General features: G+C 37.7%; 1 protein-coding gene across 1 annotated transcript in view; it reads right to left on the reverse strand.

The window, feature by feature from the left end:
* LOC132122760 (glutamate receptor ionotropic, kainate 4-like) overlaps nucleotides 1-5,116 on the reverse strand; it is a 351,304-nt gene extending 346,188 nt beyond the window's left edge. Inside the window, exon 1 of the mRNA XM_059533136.1 lies at nucleotides 4,604-5,116. The gene's annotated coding sequence lies outside the window, so the exon portion shown is untranslated. The remainder of the gene's footprint in view (nucleotides 1-4,603) is intronic.
* Between the last annotated feature and the right edge of the window lie 14,397 nt (nucleotides 5,117-19,513).

Consider the following 19,513-nt stretch of genomic DNA (forward strand, 5'->3'; position numbering starts at 1 on the left):
TAACATCTTGCTAAATTCAAATAGCACAAATCAAACTCTCAAGCATACTGTTTTGATGTTTCATGAGATAATGATGGCAACTCTGTGCTATATAATGTGCAAAAGCCATGCTACATAATAATAATAATAATAATAAAGCTAAAAAAGCTGAAAAGGATTATATTTTGTGCAAGCCTAAAGGAAAATAGCATAGCAGCTGAAATGTTCAGCCATTAACCTTGGCTAAACTGATTGGTGCCAATAATTATTAACTATGATTGACTGACTATGTTGGGCTGATCTGAAGGAGAGGCCTGGAAAATTCACTTAAACACTACTGACCACAGAATCAATACAAGACACAGAGAATAGACATGGATAGTCATGCTCTCTGACATTATATTCTGCTCATTGACTGACATATGGATTCTGAAATGGCCTTAGCTGCTGGAAGCTTTGAAAAGCACATGGTTTTAACATGTCATGTTTTGGAAGGTTTTCTCTCATTACTGCCATTTCAAGACTTCTTTTTACTTTTCAAATCAATGTTTCAACTAAAGTTCCATTTGAAAAGTAGACATTTATTGAAATTATGTCCAATATGTCAAATACTGAAAAGATGATGATATAATCCTATTATTGTGATTAATAAAAAATATATATATATTATGGTGTGTGTGTGTGTGTGTGTGTGTGTGCTTAAGCTTTACAGTATGAAAACTGGATATTAATTTTGTTAAATATTACATTTTATATAATTTACATTTTAGGTTTTCTTTTTTGTTTTTTTTTGACTGAAAAAAATATTAAAATTGGAAATAAAACAATAAGTCAACTAAATACCAAATATCAACTTGTATATCGTCAATATTAAGTAAATAAATTGCACAAATTGATCTGTTTTAATCAATACTGATAAGTTTATAGTATAATTGTGTTACAGCTGATAAATAAATAAACAATACAAAAAAACCTTGAAATCAGTTAAGATGTAAATTTAACCATCATAACATTACAATATATTAAATATGTATTACATTTAATTTAGAGAGAGAGAGAGAGAAAGAGAGTAGGTAAACTAACTAGGCATGTATCAACTTAAAATAAAAACTATAATATTATTTAATAACCCAAAAACAACACTGTGCATATTGTGAAAATATTCTAGACATTACAGAAACATGTTTGTTAGCCCCATTACTGTACTTCAGTCATTATTATTGTACAAAAAGAGTTTTCATTAGCTAGGAAAATGGGCTGAGTGTTGAGTTTGTGAAGGACTGGCCTCATGGGTGTTGCACAGATTGGCAAATGTCCTGTGAGTGGCCCTCAACACAGAAAGTGCTGAATGATGCCCTTGTCTCAATTCTGTGGAGACCGAACTCACGGATACTAACAAATTGTCACACCATGTTGGTTAACCTTCACTACAACAGAGAGTTGTGCTTCTCCATGACCTATCCAATAAGTGATCAGGCATCCAATGAGATCATGTATCTTACTCAGTTTTCTGTCAGGTGTATATACATATGTGCTGCCAGCCAGGCACCCAGACTCCAAACTTGTGTGGGTCTTTGTGTGCCCTTTTAACCGTGTTTGTTATGTTGCTGGGCACATTCTGTCTACTGGGACAGAGCTTTCTGTGAAAACAAATGCAAATCAGCAGAACCAGTCCAAGAAACACTTGCCTTAGCCACCCTGAGTCATAATTAGGCTACATGCTGGTGATATCACTGAACTGCAGCAAACCCACCACCAACACCAGAAAACGGCCTGGAGAACATCACTGCACCTTTAAAGCTGTTGGCATCATTAGCTGCACTAAACAGAATAGTGATATTAACTTTCCAAACAGGTTTCCCTTAACAAGGGGGGCTTCCATTGTTCAGGCATGGTTTGTAGTCCTGCCCCAAAAATATGCCACTCATATAGTCAGACAAAAAGAAAACATCTAAAAATAAATATTTTATGCATTAAATAAGGCAGAAACTCCAGTGCTGATTTTTTCATTTCACCAGCCAGTAAAAAAATAAATAAACAAACAAACAAACAAAACATATACACGCATTTCCACAAAAAAAGACGATAAAAGAATCCTTCTGGAAACCCACTGAAGCATGCTTATGCCTGCAGCAGACTTTACTTAGCAGACTTTATTACATTTAAAATAAATATGGCAGTAAATAATAAATGAGATAAAGTGAATGTCTTTGTTCCATTGAAATACAGCAGAACACTAAACATTTCACATTTTGTACAGTATTTACAGCATACTACCAATACTTTTTTAATACAATTTTGGATGTTTGACCATCTTGATATAATGATACCACCTTCACAGTTCATATATTTTGGGCTTGGTTTGTTAAGGGAGAAATCAAAAGTATAAATCTCATTTATTTTCTCAAGGTGAGAATCAGGGGAACTGATTTAACAATAACTTACAAACCTTTAGACAGACCTGTGAGCTATGTGGTTGTTAATCATATAGCCGTTAGTCTGCATTATTTGAAATCATTAATTCAAAAATTCCTGGTCAAAAAGATAAAAATACATGATACATGATCCATGATTCAACAAAAAATTCCATTAATCAAGGAATCAGCAAAGTGCAAATCCTTTGGTGCCCACCCACCACCATGCACTGCTAACTGTCCTAAACTCTCAAACAACTTGTGTATAAATGTGTATAAATATGTGTATAAATAATTATGCATATATTGCAATGAACGTATATTTTTCTAATTGTTATTCATAGTGTTTCACTGCATTGTACTTTTTATCCAATTTTCAAGATTCCAACCTTCCAAATAAACAAGCATGTCAATTTTTCCATTTCAAAGCATGTTACTCACCAAAGAGTGCATAGACCAGCAATACACGGCAATGTACAGACATACATTAGATGTGCTTCATGAGCAGGATTACATTGAATGTGTTTCCTACAGAGTTTAATTGCTTGTTAATCAATAAATCAATCATGTCAGTCCTCTTTTCCTTTAGTGTTCATGAAATATGTTGTCAAATTTTTGCGTTCTGTCCTTTCAGATTAAGTTTAAGATATTTCACCATGTTTAAATTAAGTCTGCAGAATTCCACATATATTCCCCAAAATGTCACTTATCTCGACCTCATACCGACCCTGAACATGATGAAGTTCTGCTGAATTTGAGTAAAGGATTTCATTAAAGACCTGTCTGTGCTAACAAAATAATGTGAGAATGTTACCGGTTACTCGAGTTACTCGATGTTTGTTACAGAATCGGTTGAGTGAAAGACTCCATTACTTGCTCAAACACAAAAGACACTCACTTGTCGCCACCTATTGGCGTAACAATGTAACCGACGGAGAGTCCACCCGAGCGTGTGAGTGAAGGAATGATGTGCTAGAAGAAAAATTTCTAGTTACTGAGACAAAAAATTCCTATCAATAGTTTGACGTTCACGTTATAGATGCATTTAGGAGGAGGGGATATCGTTATAGTTACAAAATAATTGTTGTGTTGACATTTCAGTGTTCACCCTTTACAAGACTTCTAGCAATCATGAACATTAGGGCTTTACATAAGAATTTGACCCCTTTTTTTTTTTTTTTTTTTTTTTTTTTTTTTTTTTTTTTACAAAACGTCAACATTGCGTAAGCTCACTTATTGAAAGCAAATAATGACTGTGACATTAAAACAGAACCCGACTCTTTTTTTTTTTTCTTTTTTCTTACAGCGCTCGCTTGCCATTATCCACCAGGGGGTGCAAAGATGACACCCATTCCACCCTCATCTTGAGCCAAAAACCCTCAAAACCCACCTGGCAAACCTCTCAAATACATTAAGTTATTTCAGCACCACCAAGGTGGTTTTCAAATCATCCAGTGATATTTGTAATTCTGTGTAAGAGTTTAACCAGATGCTGCAAAGTTTAATACACACATGTTGCACAACCAATGCGTTATAACGCGTTTCACCTATAAAACATAGGCTATAAACCAGAACCGTTATAATCCGGGTTTCATGAGGTCACTTTAATAGATTAAGATTCTATATTTGACTTTAAATGCCTTGTTTGGAACCACTATAGAGCATAACAATTAAGTTTCTTGCATTACAGTTATATACACCCCCCCCCCCCCCATTAATTTGGATGCAAATGCAACAGTAGACTACAATAGAATTTGTCAGTCACTCGTTCGTGCTCAATTTTTAATAAACTAGCACCACTTAAATAATAGCTAGATTATTTCAAAGGGGGATCTTATTGTTATGCAAATCATGCAGCGTTCATTGACTACCAAGTGTTGTTTTGACTAATGCAGAACATGGGGGGAATGTGCTAATTTACTTTAAAATTCATTAGTGACATAAGGCTACTAAATGTCCAAAATTGCACATAATGATATTCAAGTTCAGCGTATTTAGCCGATCTGCATGCTGCTTCAGTAGCCTAGGCTAGCCTCTCATCTATAATTCCCGTGCCGTGTCCACAGAATTAGAATGATGTAAATCTAAACACAGCGTTAAAGTATCGCGATCTTTAGCTATTTCCCATGCAATCCAATCCATCACATGTTGAATAAACTAATGCAGAAAAGAACGTAAGTGCATGAAGCAATGATGCGATTTCTCCTTACCTGTTTTAAAGCTCGCTTTTTATGCCTCCGCTTTTCTGTACAACAAAATCAATGGAGTTATTTCTTCTGGTAGTTTTATTTGGCTTGACGTGAGCTTTAATGGTCAGCTGTTGTTTTATAAGCACTGCGCGCGTGCCCTATCAATTCCCGCTTTTCCCTCGTGCCCGGTGCAACGCTGTTGAACACGATTAAAGAAAATATAAAACCTTAGCGAGCGGAACGCCGTCAAAAACTACTTTCGAAGGCCACTTCATCTTAATTTTTTCTCCGTAGATATCCGCATGATACGAGTGATGCGGGGTAAACGAACACTGTCAAGAAGGGAAAAAAATCCGCATCCCAGTGAGAAATAAATGAAACGGGTATCCTCTCTCATGTCATATTAAGTCAAATGATCTTCTTTTGCTCTCTTTCCTTCACTTTCCTTCTTCCTTTTTCCAGAATAGCTCTTAATAACGCTTTTAAACGCTTGATAAGAGCTCGCTAGCTCCGTTGTCTCCTCTTCTTCAGGACCGCACTGATTCAGCTCTCACTTCACACTCTTCTCTAGACACAACGTCTCTCTCTCCACTCGGTGCATCTTTGGCTTTGAAGGTTTGATTACAAGTGACAGGAATGCAGGTTAGACTGTCAAAATATAGGGTTAGGAAATTAAAATATTAATATTTGGGTTCTGATTCCAATTCCTGTCACCTCGATTCCATGAACGGCCCTTATATTATTAGGCTACTTTTGCGGAAGAAATCTTTGAAAGAATTCTGTAGAAATATCAAGGGATTTTTAATTGCGTTTACTGCCCTCAGCAGTCTGTTAGAAATAGCCTACTGATGTAATTCAGATTTCAACAAAACAAATCAAAATTAACTCTTTTTAAAACTTGTTTATAGGCGACATAATCCAATAACCTGTAGACCTACTTAGACTATAGGCTATACAATTACTGAACAAACAATGGGGTGTCAAATGCAACAATTCTTTTAGATATATATATATATATATATATATATATATATATATATATATATATATATATATATATATATATATATATATATAAAACTAAACAAAAAAGAATAGGCTAGCTGTCATGCAAATATCCACTCAACTACACCGATTTTAATAATATAATAAACATAACTCATGTTTGGACCATTTCGAGTCGGACATGACTGAAATAACAAGACTCGGTTTATTAAGGTAATGTAGCTAGTGGCCGCTCCTATTGATTAAAACGTCTTTTTATTCAATAAATATCTGACTCATAAGAGTCACTTTTTTGTTCGGGGAAAAGGTTTTCACTCTGTTTCCGAGTCTTTAAAAAGAACCGACTCACAAGAGTCACTCGATCGGAGGTCGCACTGTGGTAATCATTCACTTCAAAGAATCGACTCATATGAGTCGTTGGTTCGGGAATCGATTTCGTTTGCAGTGGGGTTGTAGGAGCTAGTGCCGCTGAATGTTGCAGGAAAACTGTACGGTGTTCCAGTAGCACGTTTGATAACTATTAACGGAACATAATGTCACTGAAATAATTTGTTTCGGATATATAGATTTTTTTTATTTATTTTTTAATGCATTCAATCCTGCATTAACTGGTCATCGGTTACAGGCAGCAACCTTCTCAGTCAAAGCACCGTTCTCTAAGCCTACTATCTTTCTTGCTCCATCATGTTATGTATGAGCCAAACATCCCCCGTATATTTCTCATCAGGTGTACGTAACGTGATCTGATCATTTGCATTAAACATCTCTGTTCGGTGCCAATGAGTAATTCATGAATCACATCTACCCATACTCTCCACATGGATTTCTAAACGTTTTTCAAATTTTACTCAGCCAAAGCAGAATCATGCAGATGAATAACAATTTACCAAAATGAGTCACATGGGTGTCAGTAATATGAAATTCTGGAAATTTCAGGAAACAGGTTGTCAGCATCAGCAAGCTCGCTCTCTCTCTCTCTCTCTCTCTCTCTCACACACACACACACACACACACACACACCAGATGAGGGGTGCAGAAAATGAGAGCTGTTTCAGTTACTCGACTGCCCAAAAAGCAAATTCGCACATTAACATGAGATCAAAGACACTCTTTCTTGTCCCATCTGTGGTTCTCAGTACAATTACTGTACCTCTTGAAATGGTTAAATAGTGTGCACTAGACTCAAATAAATACTAATCTTACTCTCACTTGTGCTGCAGAAATGATCAATCATTGTCAATAACAGCAAATGACACAACTATACAGACCCTGCAAGTTTTAGCAGACAATAATAATGAGGCTTCTCATTCATCCCACCACCCTTAATGATGTATTTAAAATGTAATGCATTTTCTAAACCTCGAGTCAGTGAGCAGTGCAGGTGTTCAATAGCTTGAGTGTCAGCATCCCTGTAGAACTGCCCATGAATCAGCAAGGCTGTAGCTCTGCTAAGTGAGGACAAATCTCCACAGACTGAAAGCTAGATTTAGGCTAAATGGACATATAATTGTAGTTAGGAGATACACATCTGTGGTTCTGAGCAAAGAGATGCACAACAAATCTGCCTTTTATGATTTAGCTTCAATGAAGACCTAGTTCTTACAGAGCCCTTTACTAGCTAGATCTAATCCACGTTTTCTTGACATTTGGTCCCACAGTCGATTTACGCTGCTGGATAATAAGAATAGATGTCAAGCTATGTGACCTTTTCCCTCAAACACACACCAATCACGCAACCTGTCATTCCAGCAGAGGTGTAGACTTTGAACTCCCAGAGAACGGGTGAGGAAATAATATATAAAATGTAATTTATAGGTTTATACTTTGAGATTTTTTTTTTTCAAATAACCTGAAATATTAATTCACAAAGATGAAGATGGTATTTATAAAAAAAATTAAAAACATGCTTAAGTCATTGTATGTATATCATTTAATAGATCCGGACAAAAGAATTAATGTCAAGTCACTGTCCCATTGGCAGAATTTGAACAAGTTTTAAAAAATGCAACATATCATTACCATTTATTATTTCATAAATATTTTGCATTAAATTATGCCTTCAGCTACCAGATAGGTGTGTTATTTTCATTTAAATCCATTTAAAATTCTGCTTCTATGTGCCTATTCTGATATGTAGGTATGCTGTTGCGTTTTTCCATTGGGACTCTTCATAACACTTCCTCATATAGGAAACGTCTATAATATCCATTAAAAAAGGAAGAAATTTACAAATGCACATCCACTTTATCTTACAGCAAGACACATACCTTGTCAGTAAAAGAACTGAGAGAACAGACGTTTAATCTCCAAAAATGTAATGGCACTTTTAACCTCAAATCAATTGTGCCTGTGTGATCTGAGCCAATGATTTAACATTCGCAGTACGCATATCTAAGTGAGCCAAGTTTGAAAGTTATCATCCAATTCTTTTGTTCTAATGAAGTCTGTATTTCCATCACAGCCTGTGAGGCAGTAGATTTGTTCTGTATTGAGTTGAAAGGAAATCTGAAATGTCATATTTTCCAAGTTTATTTCTTGTACCACATATGATATGAAGCTTTATCTTTATAAACTACTTTTTGCACAAAATATGAACATTTGAAGCATCGTTCGGATTCCCCTGGCACTGAACCCAAAGCAACAGAATGTGATCATTTAATTTACTGTTTAAGTCACTGAGTTTCCATTACAGGCTACATAAGTTTGATGTGAGAAATTAAGGCAGCCCATGTGGTGTTAAACAGATGTAGTGTGCATCTGTTCCTGGGGTGATGAATACGGTTTCCTATCATCTATAAAGCACATATATTTCTTGGTTTATCAAATACACTGAATTGTTAAATTGAGGATTTATAAGTTGCTGCGAAATTGCATCCATCAACAGTGGCAAAAGACAATCTTTTCTCTTCATAGCACCTAGATTTATTAACTCTGCTACGAGGAGCCAAGGAGATGATTTGCCTGTAGAAAGGTTGTTACATTGAGGCAGTTCAATCTCATGCCAGAACCAAGGGCATTTGCACTTCATTATCACAGAATAATTTCAAACAGAAACTGCAAACCAGAGCGCAACAGGTGATGCATTAATACAGACGGGATGGTGTTTGGACTGGCGCAGGCCATCAATCAAGAGCTCCATTTGAAGAAATGATGCATTGGGTTAAAATGCAGAAGCACAAGAGCGTTAGCCATAAAGATCCCAGCATTTGGACAATATTCTATCAGTAGATAAGATGCAGTGCAGCATGCACAAATATGTCTGAAATGAGAAATGAATTGGAGAAAAGAGAGGTGACGCTTCTGGTACTGGAAAGGATTCTTTTGAGTTGGAGATCAGTCATGGTCGTCCTTGTCGTGGGCCACTGTTTTGAGACTGCATTAAGATGTTTGCTCTCATAAAAGTTTTTGCCAGGACTGCTTTTTAGGACCATCTAACATGAGGATGAGTTGTTTGTCTTTGTCTCTGTCCATAAAACACTGCTTCTGATTGAGGGAACCGATCATGGCTGGGGAGCTGGTGTTCTGGGTCCTTGGTGTATCTGATGGAACGACATCTACTTTTTGAGTTTTAAATCAATGCCTGGTGAAGCATATGTTCAGAACGGCAATGTCTCCAGGGTGGGCAAGTCATATAGTGTTACTATAACTACAAATACTCACATACGTACTAAAAGAAAAACACAAACGCTGTATGGTTGATTAAAGTGATTTATGTAAATATCACCAATATAATATTTTCTACTACTACAACTTAAAACTAAACTAGGCTGTGCCGAACAAATACCAAGAGTCAAATCGCCATAGCATATTTATTTGAATTTTTTTTTAGCTTTTAAAAAAAATATATATAATCTTTATATATTTTTGCCATCAATCATAATAAAAAGATACACCATTAAAAACAAAATGGCTCATAAGTAAATATTTATCTTAATTAATTAGGTTAGTAAGCAAATAATGCTGCTTAATGGAAGCTTTTTTTCCACCGTGGGATGTAAAAATAAAAAAAAATCACAATTCAGAATTTATTTCTCACAATTAAAAATGTATTTAATTTTTTTTCTCAGAACTGTGATATATAAATCCAGAACTGTGAGATATAAACTTGCAATTGAGAAGGAAAACTAAATTGTGGAATATAAATTTGTAATTAAGAGAAAAAAAAAGTTTTCAATGGCAGCCATTTTATTTTTAATATACTGTAAAAGCCTTTTTTAACCAAGGGGTTAAATTATTATTATTTTTTTTAAACATGTTTTGCTGAATTATGGGTTTATATCTCATAGTCCAGATTTTTCTGAATCAGAATTATGAGATATACATTTAGAATGGTGAGAATAAAAATCTGAATTGTAAATAGCAATTACCATTTTTGTTTATTTTTCTGTAATTTATTAAGTTTTCATCTGTGAATGAATCCACATAATATAATAGTTTCATGAAACAAAGTATCAAATAAGTCCATATAATTTGTTCATGTTCTTCCAAGTCTTCTGAAGACATTTGAAACTTTTTAAAGTTAAAATTGTGTCCTCCTCAACCTGAATATGGATGAATGACAATGCGAAATGAATGAATGAAAACTGCACATAAACTGCACATTGCTTCTCACTTCTGCCATGAACACTTTAGATTTGAATGTGTGAAAATGAACATATAGGTGTGTGCAACTTGAAGTACAGATTTCATGTTATTAGCAAATGTTCTGACTAGTTTGTTATCTCAAGATAGCAATATATATTAAATTTAACTGACCAGGCAACCTGCACCACAACAAACATGCAGATTTGACAAGAGACCATTTGCTGTGAACAGATTTCTGAGCTAGTATTGTCGGCCTTTGTGATTTGCCAATAAGCCTTTTAGCTGCCAATTAGATTGTAGTACTCTCAACTCAGCTTAACACAGTTTACAATATTTAAATCCATTTCCCCTTGCAATCAGTGAAGAAAATTAAAAAAAAAGATTTCATGTGGGGCTAACCAGAATTGGTTCAGTGGCTCCTGAAGTGTAATGTGCAACTTGAGCAGGCTTGGAAAATATTCATTAGTTTTATGAATATAAATCAGCAGATCTCCCGGGCCTGAATGCACTGCTGTGCTGTTGTGTTTATGTCAGCCAGAAGTATAGATTCCTCTCCTCTCTCAGAAAGACAGCTGCGTAACGGCTCTGGCATTCTCCCAATATCCAACCACAGAAAGACTATAGTGGCAGAAAGACTTTTATGGCTTCAGAACACTATAGTGTTCTGAAACCATAAAACAATTATGCAATCAGATGAAATTAAACTGATTTTAAAGGAATAGTTTATCCAAAAATGTGCATTTTGTCATGTGCACAGCATATAGCATGTAGAACAGAAACTGGTATGTAAAAAAAAAAAAAACACCACCACCACCACCAACACCAACAACAACAACAACAACAACAGTTAATTAAAATAATATTTAATATTAAAATAAATTGAATTAAATTACATTCAATTAAAAATAAGATAGTGACTATGCATAAATACCAAAACTCTGTTCAATGAAAATGTCCTCGCTTTAACTATCTGGCCTTTGATAGCAAATTCCCCTATTTTAAACAGTCAAGACTCTAAAATATGAATTTTATACAAGCAGACCCATCTACGTTTACGCATGCCAAGCGCTGACAATAACTAAACCTCGTGGGTCATATGTTGAGGAAAACAAAATGAGCATAAATAAAAAGCCATCCATCTGTCCACATATCTGAAACTACGGATTGCATCTCATGGGCCATATTTTTGATGCATTTTATTTTGTACTCGTTAAATTAGTACAATGAATTATTATAATGTGTTAAATGTTTAATCATCACTCACCTTGCAAAACCAGTGACATCATGCAGTAAATTGAATAGACTGATCAGCATATCATGTAATTAATTTGATTAAGATCATTGTTCAATTGACGACTCTCATTTCATGTCTTTTATCTTCACTCTACAATAAAGGTTGAACTTGTTGATTCTTCACTAAGTGTGTGTTTCTGTATCTCTCAAACCTTTCATAATTGTAGGTAAGAGGCACACTGAACTTTTCCACAGTGGTGAGGGTCGTTGGAAGAATGGCAATACTGGTGAACAGGTGCCCTTTTCCTGCAGAAGCCAGGCTATCAGATGCATTAAAGTGGACAGCAGGATGTCTGACTGCCTCTATAGAAAGGCTCTGTACTGAGTTTGACCTGCAAAGGTAACGGACAACAGCACAAAAGTCATTTTAATTCCAGTCAGGCTTGTGTTATCCACCTGCTACTCGTAGCGAGGATTGTCTCCTCACACTGACATTAGCATGAGAGCGTATTGATCAGAATCCTGTGACAGTGTTGCAGATAGATTAAATCACCTGACCTTTTTTGTCACCTACAAACAATTCAACATTCCCCAACAGGCATTCATTCCACCTCCTGTTATCTCACTGCTGGACATGCTTTTCAAATAAAGAGTGGCAGGAACATATGTATCATATGCCACTGTCATTTCCAAAACCTCACCTTTTGACCAGGCTATAAGAACCACATGTGTGTTAACACTAATGTTCACTTCAGCTTATTCTGGTCAAGAATGGCTCACTTAAACAGGAAGAGACTGTCGTCATTTTGTTTTTATGTGCCATTAAATATATGCACGTACGCACGCACACACACACATCAGCTTAAGCAAAGTGATCCCATTGGTAATTTTAGCTATTCATTTATAAAGTGTGGCTCCAGCACATAAACTAGAAACTGAAACACACCTTTTATTTAATATAAGAATTTTACATATGAACGTATAGCAAATTGCATATTGAATATGAAAGATAGAGATGTATAAATGTTTACAAATCCATTTAGGAACAGTATTCAGTTCTACATGATTTTATTTATTATTTTTTATGTGAAAATGAATTAAAATAATAATCACTTAATTATGAACTATTTGTTTTATTTTTATTAACTCCTTTAACTAAAACTACTGTCATTGTGCATTTGTCTGCCTATAGTTTTAGTTTTATTACTGAGAACCAGGGTTACTATGGTAAACTAAAACCATAAAAAACTTCCTTTAAATAAAATAATCGAAGTAAAATAAAGTATTACAGTACTTTATGTACAAAATAAAAATGATTTAAATTTGAACTCAAATTAGAAAAAAAAATGAAATTCTAAAACTTCTAAAAAATTCTAAAAAGTTTGATACTAAAATAACAGTGCTGACAAGTGGTTATTGGATCAAAGATATCTATGTAATAGTAAAATATAACTAGTTATTGTTATTTTTTATTTTACAATATAAATTTAATATAAATAATTTCTAAAGACATTTCAGCGCATATATAAATGTACAGAAAAAAGCAAAAACAAGACAAGATATGCCAACTCAGTTGCTTGTTAACATTCATGTGTTTTTGGCAGAGTCATAAAATCCTGAATTTTTGCTGCAGTCTGTTTAAAGCATGTGATTTTCACAAATGCTTTTCAATACTGTATCAGCAGTCAGTGAATAAACTTTAAGTGGTCTGCAGTAATCCATAAACCAGCAAATCATGACCAGAATGTTCCTGAAAGACTCTTACTACATGGGACCCTACCAAGTGCAAGGTTAGAATGACTCATTTCATCTTCTCTGATGTCACGCTCAAAGCGCCCATGCCCGGTCTCCATCATAATTAAACAGGGCTTAAGGCATCCGGTAGTGTCACAGAAGAAGATGGAAGTGCCATTCCTTTTTCTCATTGCTTTGCGGAACGAAAGGGCACCAGGCCCCTGAACATGCCAAGGTCATTCCTGGCCTCCGTATCTCTCAGATTCACAGGAGGCCCAGGATGATGAAGCAGACGTGTCGGCTTGCTCACCGTGGTAATGAGACAGTTGTTAAACCCCCTCCTGCCTTCAACTCCATCTCAACCAACAGCTCGATAAGTACAGTGTTTTTGGCACCCCACAGGAGAAAGGGCTGCTGAAATTTATGAGGCACCATCCGTATGAACTTGAGCTGAGCGGCGCGCTCCCTGTGGACAGGACACGGAGATACGAACACAATGAGAGTGGGAGGAGAGGGGCCGTGAAACATATCGCACAGAGACTCCACCAGTCTTCACTCAGTGGTAGTCGGTTGTCAGTGCTGATCGATTGCTTTGCACATTTGCCATAGTTCTGCATTAAAGGCCTTGTTCACACAGCAGCAGAATACGGATGTCAGTCTTGTTTTTGAGTACTTAATATGGCTCACACATCGGTCTGTAATTTGTGAGAGTAACAAGCGCATTGTATAACCCATACATTTTCAGTACTATAAGCTAAAGCACAAATTTGTAGTACATTTTCAGGACTCATATCATTCAATATGTTACGCACGTCTTAAGTGTGTTGCAGGTTTTCATGAGGAATTCTGACAACCTGATGCAATAGAAAAAAAAACGTATTCAATCCATCCAGTCTCCTCTGGCACAAATGTCATTCACACTAACTCGAGTGTTCTTCTCTGAGTGGTTTATATAATAATTTGGTGGGGGGCGTGTTAATTCCTTCTATATTAAGCCTGGTTTGTTCACCTATGTAATTAAAAGCAGCTGAGTGCTGTTCCAAGTGAGACTAAATGCAGAGGGGTAATGTTCCATTAAGACGAGTCAGTATGAGTGGAGAGGTTCATTACTCACTGAGGGGTGGAAGTGAGGTCATAATCAAACACTAGCGTCCTACGGGGGACTCGTAACCTCTCCTTGCTTCTCTCTTTGCAGCCACGTTACGTGATAATAAGCTTGAGAGGTTTCATATTGCCTAATTTATTGTCTTCACTGTATTGGGAAAAAAAACTCTCTTCGTCAAACTCAGATGTCTCAAAACACACTAAAATAGCCTATTAACAATAAAGCCTTTAAGTACCATTGTTTTAGTATATAAAGTGTCAATATTAAATGTCAAGCATGCATATTTATTCATGCCGCCTGTTACTCTGAAAATCACTAGGGTGACTTTAACTGTCGTGCTTGCCTATAACTGTGCTTTTTTGTTAGGATGACTTACTTTTAATATTAAAATATGGGTATCACATCATGTCAAGTGGAAAATAACTATGATTGCGTGCCTTAATAAATGTGTTCAATTTGGGTAGCACAGTATGTCAGGCAGAAAGCGGTTGTGAGGATGCAGACCCACTGTAATGAATGAGCAAACCAAATCCAGACAGAATGTACGTTCGCCTGCAGAACATCGAAAATTGTGGTACAGTACTAGTCATTAAAAAAAAAAAGGTATATAGCTTTATGAAAAGTTCAGATGCCTAAAGCGTCTAAAGATTAGCATTTTTATCAGGCCCCTATATTTATGTTCAGTCTTTCTCGCGAGATTCAGTTGTACGTATACTTAATTTGCGTTCTAATATGCCTACTCTATATAGTAGGGGAAAAGAGTGTGAAGAAAGAAGTACGTTCGAAACCTTGAACCATAAAACAGTAGGCGAGAAATCCCCGGATGTCCTACTGCTTCAGCGAAGATCCTGAAGGGTTCATCGATGGATACTTTTCAATCCCAGAACGCCACGCGGAAGGGATAAATCGTCATCGAACGTGAAGGAGAGCAGCGACGTGGGAGTTTACAAAGGTGAGTATTATAAAACAAAACACAGTTCCCATGTAGAGTAAACTGTTGATTTGTTAAAGGTGCCATCTGTCATGTCTGGCAAAAAAAAAATCAAGTCATACTCCACATTTCATACCAGATGGGGGTAGTATGCCTCAATAAAGTGAATTGGTCAACTCTAGAGTAACAAACGAGAAACGGCATAGTCTCTATGCTCCGCCCCTACCTTCACAACAACCCTACAGCCATAGCCGAAGCCTAAGAGGACGTTTTGCCTCCAGAGGAACGTTGGGTGATGTCAAGTGATTTTGAAACTTTCAAGCTACTCCCCTTCACCTTTACCAGTGAATATGTTCATATTCGTTTTGTTCATATTACATTTTGAGTTGTATATACACATTATTTGAATTAAATTAATTTGACAGACAGCTGATGTTGACCAAGCTAGCCCCAACCAACATAACCAGAGCTGCCAACTCTCAAGCATTCACCGTGAGACACACGCAATTGACTCTTTTCACACGCTTTCACGCCACACATCAATTTTCTAACGTACAGAAAAACCACGAAGCAAAGAGGACACTGAGACCGACAGAGCAGGTTAGTTATGATATAAAAAAATGGGTAAGTTATAGCTAGCTAATTAAACGCAGCTACGGTTAGCCATCGCTAACATTAGCACGTTTATCGAAAAGCCTTCGATACATTTCTATGTTATAACTTCCCCAAAAAAAAAATACACAAACATATGAAACAAACTTCTAGCGAAATACTAACAGCATCTAACTTACCAATCCAAAAGAAATGTTGCAAGTTCGGTGTCGAACCTCATTTCTTTCAGGTCCATCAGTTGTCTCCAGCGATTGAAAGCAGTGCCGATGTTTACTCTGGTTCAGCTCCTTTTCTTATCGGATTTGATTTGTGATCCCGAGCGCAGTTGTTTCCCTGTAGCGGGTGGTGGTCTCTGGCCAAGGGCTTCAGTAATCCTTCCGTTCTCTTCCCTGAACTGAAATGAAGTAGTGGGCTGTACTTTCCACACGATTGACATCAGGTTCAAGTACGCCCACAAGCCGTGCGAGTTATTCGTGTATTGCAGGTTGGCTGGTGATGTTGACCGCATACCGCCTCCCATGGCCGAAACTGGTATTACGACACCTGTCGGGCCGGGGCTAGTAATGCTAATGCTAATTAAGGTTGATATCTCTGCAGCACTATAACTTGAAATTTTTTTAATGACATCATCGCCCTTATTTCTTCTCATTCTTTTGATGCGTGTAGGTCATTTTTTTGGATATTTTTACCTCAATTTTTGCACATGGCACCTTTAAGGTGTACAGACGCTAGCCAGTAACATTACAGTATATTTGTAATAAAAAACAACAACAAAACATGTTTTATTATGTAAAGCGAACAGCGGATCTCCAGTAAGCACATGTATGTCTCCAAAGTGGATTTGCATGAACCATATACATCTTAAAGACGATTAAAAGTCTGTTTAATATGAGACAGAGAAATGTTCTAATAGCATTGCAAAAGAGCAAATCACATGAACGTACATCTGAGTGAGAGCTGTTTGTGTTATGTAGATTTCACTGTCTACATTGCTTTAGATGAATGTAAGTAATGTAAATAAATCTACATTAAGTAAACATAAGTTATCTATTTCATTTGACCATTAGTATTGTTGATAAATTGTGGAGCTCTTGTGTTGGATAAAGTGAGTGAACACATCAGCACCTAGCTCAGCATGTAAATACAGTATATCACAGATAAATGACAGAGGAGACTGACTCTTGTCTGGATGTTACAGGGACAGATGAGACACACGTGTGTTTATCAGAGAGTCTGATGCCATCAAAGACTCTCAGTGAGTACACTACAGTCATCTATAAAATATCTTTTAGATCTTAAGTTGTAGTTTATTAATAAACAGTTATTACAGCACTTTTCTGATTCTTGATTGCTGTACATTTGGTGCAGATCTTTTGTGGTTGAGCAGGTGACAGAGGCATTTGTGGAAAAAACCTGAAACCAAAATATAAAGTAAGATCATTCTGTTACTTCTAATACAGAAATGAAATGACACTGCTGTTAAAATGACTGCTTTTGTTTTGTGTTTGTGCATCTTTATAGGATCTGAAATGTCTGCAGACTGCTGTGTGCACTGAGGATGGAGAAGATGGAGTGCCATGGGTGAAATGATCCATCACTGCATCTCCTCTTGTTTTCTCATCAGGACCAGATGCTGCTATGGTCTCTTCATCCTCAGTGAGCCCAGAGAAAGAACAAAAGACACTGAGGATGTGATTTTGGTCAAGTTTGTTCTGCTGGGTTCTGTTCATACAACATCAGTGAATGAAACCTGAGTTTCAGAATGGCCCAGGGTTGTGTTATGAACACAAATGTCACGCTGTCTAGTCTCTGTTTCCCTGGGTGTCCACTAGTTGGCTCACTTCCCCTTAGGCACTTCACCATAGGCACTAGAATTCCTCTAGTCTGGTCCTGTCTTCACAGTAATTGCACTCCAGTTAATTGCACCAGGTGCAGGCTAAATAGCTGTCTTTCCCTGTTGTTTGTATGGAGTCCTTACCCTTCGATGTTCCAGTCTTCTCATTCCCCGAGATTCTCCATTCCTCACACTGAGTTCCCGTTCTGTTCCATTCCCTTTTCCTATTCCTTTCTTGTTTGTTTGTTTTTGTTTGGACTGCATTCTGGTTTTGACCCTGGCATGTCTGACAACGAATTTGGATTATCCCCAATAAACATACCAGCGATTGGATCTCTCGTCTCCCTGTGTTTCACTGGTGCACGAATCGTTACAGAAGGACTGCATCCTAAGAGATCCAGCGGTATGTCTGCTCCAATTTCCTCCCCAGCCATCAAGCGGGAGAAGAATGGCTTTGAGGGTACTCGCCTGTACATCTCCACTGTGGCCTCCCGTTGACCCAGGGTTCGGATGGGAGCCGCTGTTTCCCCATTGTGGACAGAGAGGGGAGAGGAAGCGCCACTGTGCAAGATGGACGCCAGTCCAGTGCCGCTGCACAAGATGGCCGCCAACCCAGCGCCGCTGCGCAACATGGCCGCCAACCCGGCACCACGAGGCAAGATGGAAGCCAGCCCCACACCAGAGCACAAGATGGCCACCAGCCCAGAGCCACTGCAGAGGATTGTAGTTACAGTGGGCTTTCCTGAGTTGAGTCAGGTTCCGATTGACCTTCCAGAGTCGAGTCATGTTCACGTTGACCCTCCAGATTTAAGTCAGGTTCCCGTTGACCCTCCAGAGTTGAGTCAGGTTGCGGTTGACCTTCCAGAGTCAAGTCATATTCCAGTTGACCCTCCAGAGTTGAGTCAGGTTCCGGTTGACCTTCCAGAGTTGAGTCAGGTGCCCGTTGACTTTCCAGAGTTGAGTCAGGTTCCGGTTGACCCTCCTGAGTCGAGTCAGGTGTTCATGGACCCTCCAGCATTAGGGTTAGTCACCGTCGACCTTCCAGAGTCAGGGTTCGTTACCGTTGACCTTCCAGAGTCCGGGCTAGTTCCTGTTGATTTTTTTGCAAGGCCGTTCACATTTCCAATTAAATGCGACCTTTTGTGATCTCCTGTGTGAACGTGAAATGACCCAGAAGTGATCCGCATGCGCGGAAGAGTACTCAACGGCCAACAACGTCACTCATGGTTTGCGGAAGTAGCTAAACATGGATGTCATAACAACAGTGTAGTCAACAGCGGAGCTCGTTTAGCAATATTAAAGTTATTTAAGCAGCATCGTCCGCCATGGTTGTTGTTTATCTTCTCATTCCCGCCTACTTCAACGCAGAATTATGACGTTTGTAGCGTATCAATGACGTACGGGTCGGATAAATGTGACCTGGCCGTTCAGACGGTGGTCGCATTTCAAAAGATCGGATACGTATTGGATTTAGGACCACATACCCAAGTGGCCTGGGTCGCATTTGAAAAGATCGGATCGGTGTCGTTCAGACTGTCATGAAAAGATCAGATACAGGTCGCATAGGGGCAAAAAAAAATCGGAATTGGGTCGTTTCAGCCTGCAGTGTGAACGGTAGCCTTAGATAATTGACAGGTGCATGCCGATCCCGAGACAATCAATTATCCCGCTGTCCGTTGCTCTGCACTTAACTGCACCGTGTTTTAAGGGTGAAACCATGAGGACATTGTACCACGGAGGACATATAGTGCAAAAAGGTAACCACTCTCGTTCGGAGGAACAGGGTGTCTGTATAAAAATCTTGACTGTGGCTTCAATGGAGCCCTGAGATTCATTTGAATGAGTAATAATGTATGCACGAGCATGGTTAAGTGAAGAGCTTTTTCTTCTTCT

The sequence above is a fragment of the Carassius carassius genome, chromosome 41 (genome assembly GCF_963082965.1).
Source record: "Carassius carassius chromosome 41, fCarCar2.1, whole genome shotgun sequence".
Lineage (NCBI taxonomy): Eukaryota > Metazoa > Chordata > Actinopteri > Cypriniformes > Cyprinidae > Carassius > Carassius carassius.